Source organism: Cupressus sempervirens, chromosome 2 (assembly GCF_028749045.1).
Source record: "Cupressus sempervirens isolate cs-2001-9-10 chromosome 2, ASM2874904v1, whole genome shotgun sequence".
Taxonomy (NCBI): Eukaryota; Viridiplantae; Streptophyta; class Pinopsida; order Cupressales; family Cupressaceae; genus Cupressus; species Cupressus sempervirens.
The window spans coordinates 344077686-344081739 of NC_143119.1; the positions used below are offsets into that span (position 1 = coordinate 344077686).

At 37.0% G+C, this 4054-nt stretch overlaps 1 non-coding gene across 1 annotated transcript; it reads left to right on the forward strand.

Moving 5' to 3' along the window:
- The first annotated feature begins 1827 nt into the window (after positions 1 to 1827).
- Positions 1828 to 2044, forward strand: LOC149572531 (small nucleolar RNA U3). The gene has a single exon (XR_016360348.1). It is a non-coding gene; the product is annotated as a small nucleolar RNA U3 (small nucleolar RNA).
- The last annotated feature ends 2010 nt before the right edge of the window (positions 2045 to 4054 follow it).

Below are 4054 nucleotides of genomic sequence, written 5' to 3' on the forward strand. Positions count from 1 at the left end.
AAGCGAAATCCTTCAAGCTACGAAAAACTTCCCTTCTTTTCCATACCCTTTGATTTTCTCTTCAAACCTGTGTGTGCCCTGAAACTTGTGTCCCCAATAATGACCCAAGAAACCTCTAATATAGAATCTAATTACCTTTTAGGGTTTCTATCTCCACAACTCTAAAATAATAATTACTTTATTTAATTAATTCATTCATGCACAATTAATTTTCTTTTTAATTAAGATATTCTTTTATTATTCCTTCATGCACTTTAAGTGAATTGTTAAATTACTTTATTTAACTTTCCACTTTACTTTACTTTACGTTAAATTAATTTATTAACTTTAATCTCATGTGCACTTTATAATAAAATATCTTAATCAAGTTCACATATTTTATCTTTTAAATTAATTTCTTATATTTTAAACTCATTCATGCAAACTTAAATCATTCTCATAATTTAATATCTTTCAACTTCTTAATTTATTTTGAATGTTTAATTTGATAAATATTTATTAACTTAAATAACAATAATATTTAGCATTTATTTAAAAATGAACTCTAAATATATTATTATTAAATTAAATAAATATTATCACGTTCTAAATTTATTCTTAAAACTTTTATCTTCAAATTCAATTCTTTATATTTAATTAATTTCTCAATTAATTAAATATAATTAAATATTCAAAATGTCATAATAATTTTCTATTAAATTAAGTTATTAATTTAATCTTTTAATTAGACTTAATTAATAGAAATTCATCAAAGACTCACAAAACAACATACGCACAAAATACTCACAGGTTTAAAAAGGGTAGACAGTCTGTTACGAGTCCTCCTTGCAGGACAAGTATTTTAGGCTATGGCTAGGATTGGACCTGATCATTATCTTTCCATTCTCACCATTTGAGTATTTGTAATAGGGCACGCTCATCCTGGCAATTCAGGGAAGTCGATGCCCGGTACCTACATCCTGCATAAAAGAGAGCATGTACATGTATATAATATATCTAAACTAAACAGACAATGGCGAGGAGTGGTTCATCGTGTAGATCCCGACTAGCAGGTGACTACGACTCCCTCCCTTAACCACATCAAACACGTCAGACAGAAAGATAAAATAAACACGCGCACCATACACATGCAAGTATGAGGTAAGTATCGTAAAAATCACAAGTCTAACATCAAATGCGTACATATATTAATGAATCTCTATCAATACAACATAATCATCATTAAAGACATCATGTTAACATTGTTACAAAAGAAACCACATTTACTAACTAGGATCATCAAAATATCATTAACAACACATGAATGAAATCAACTAAGCAATAATAACTGATACATTTTTAATCAAAGTCATGAAATAATATCATAGTATTGTAAATCTAATATCTCTAAAACCAACCAATGCATAAAATCAACTTAAAGCAAATTGACAATGATAACAGAAATGCAAACTAGGGGCAGGCACTACACTCTCCACATGTAGTGTCTACAATCACTAGCCTATATTTTTTCAATATTTTTTCAATCCAACTTATCAAATTTAAATGATGTGCTTGTCTTGGTTGGATGAGACATAAATTTGGACGGTTGACAACATTTATTCTAGGATGTGTATTTTCTTGTTGGTATTTAGTGGTCTAAAGTTCAAAGGACATGCATCAGATATATGCTAAGAGACTACTTTGATCGATGGTTGCTGCCCAAATAGAAGATTGAATGTCATTCGCGTGTTTTATAGCAAAACCGACCAGGCACGTGCCAATTATCCCACATTCATAGCACAAAGAATACCAAACAATTTACATAGGCAGGGCAGAGGAATCATTAGTTCGACCTTACTTGAACAAGATCTGTTCTGACGGTTGTTCAACTTGGTTTGCGTATCAAACACAGACAAGCACATAAATCTAGAAGATGAAGCAAGGCTTTGAGGCTAGAGCACGAATACTGAGGCTACTGTTGCTCGCGACTCTTAGCCTCCCGATGAACATCCTGCTTGCACATTTCTGAGCATGCAGTGAAGGCCTCTCAGCGTTCTCACAGATCTCCACCCTCTTTTGGGCAATTATCTTTCCAATCCAAAATATATTGAGAAACAAATTGAAATCTCTCAAAACTATTTAGATTTCGATTCACCTCACAATAGGACGAATCCATAATATCATCACAATGCAAATCATATTAATTGGGACCACAAAATCAAATCAATTGGAAATTTGAATCTCAGGATAAATGAACACATCAGTCGTTCTTTGACATTGATTCAAAGAGGGAAAATTGGTCAAAGTAGAATCGACACAAGAAAAAGCATGATACATACATCTTTTTAAATAGACCGTATCAATTGGAAATTTTGAATCTCAGAATAAATGAACACATCAGTCGTTCTTTGACATTGATTCAAAGAGGGCAAATTGGTCAAAGTAGAATCGACCAAGAAAAAGCATGATACATACATCTTTTCAAATGGCATGGACCCTTCTATGGTCCTTCCTTGGGTGTCGTGTGGGCATGTCTGACGGATTTTTCATTGAACTAATAGCTGATTTGTGCGTTTTTATTAATTATGTAGTTGTATAGATGTCTAGTAATTTGATCTAGAGAAATGCTGGGTTTTTCGCTCTGCTAAGGTTTTCTTGCTTCATGCGAACTTTCAATTTTTTTTGTGTACGGCCTTTCGCTTGCACTCCCCTTCTGTCGGCACTTGTCATACCACATTTATTGCGAGAGCTTTAGCTTAGGATATAATGGCTCTGGCCAGTGGTGAACCAGTTATTTCTGGTGTTCACGCTGCTGCTTTGGACTGACATGGCGCCGCCACCGAACAAACACCCGTGCAAGTTTGTCCTGAAAGTTTTCCACGAGGTAATCTTGATATAGTCCTTCTTTTGCAAGAATTTGATGCTGCATGTGACTGGTTAGAACAACATACCTTGATAGGGTATTTTGTTGGTAGGACTCCCCCTGAAGCTATGCTCAGAGAATGGGTCAACAAAAGCTAGACTCCTCATGGCATTCGCCTTGATGCTGTGCAAAACCTTACCAAAAAAAATTTTTATTTCGCTTTGCTAACCCGTCGCAAGCTGACGCGGTTTTTACCAACAACCCTTAGTCTGTGTGTTCCTCTCTATTTGTTTTTCAAAAATGGTCCCGAGACTTCTCTGTCTCGGATGATAAAAAGCTTAGGGTTCCTGTTTGGGTCGAATTCCCAGGTCTACCCTTGCCCTGCTGACCTTTTATTGAGTCTATTGCCCAAGCCCTTGGCAACATTGTTACCAGAGAGCCAAATAAATTTTTTAATGCTCGCCCTCAGCGGCGTGTTTTCATTGAAGTTGATCTTTCTAAAGATCTCAAGGATTCTGTGGAAATCCAGATTGGCGCTCAAACCTTTGCATAGAAGGTGCTTTACTTGAACCTACCTAACACCTGTTATAGGTGCCAGTCTATGGAACACAAGATTAGGGATTTCCCTTTGGCCATGCCTAGGGTCAAACCCCAGCCTAAAGCGACACCTGTCAAACAGGTCAAAGGAAAAAAAGAAGAATGGGTTACTATTGGGCGCAAAGGCAAGCCTGCCTTGAATCCTTTGACCCCCAAGCCATCCTATGCGGCAGTTATTGTGATTCCTCCTGCTTCCACTGAAGTGTCAGCACCTGCTAGCATGGAGATGCTAGCGGCTTCTGTTGCACTTGTTTCAGTTTCGCAGGTTTCAAACCCTGCTGGCTCGCAGGGGATTAAGGCAGCCGCCAGGACCTCGTCCTTGGCTGGGGCTCGTTCTCCTCTTGCAGTCTCTTCCATAGTACCACCAACAACAAGGCATTCTCACAGTCCTCCTGGACGTGCGGAGATATCAAGGGTCAAACAGAAGGCTGTAAGTCCAGAGGATTTCCCGTCTGACTTTCACCTGATTTCTACCTTTTTGCAGAATAGTTACTCCTCTCTCAAGGACGAGGATGATATGGAAGAGTTTTCATGAACTTCCTCTCTTAAAATGTTCGAGGTCTTACAGACCTCCCCAAAAAATTCTATGTCCGGGATACCTATCATAGACTTGAG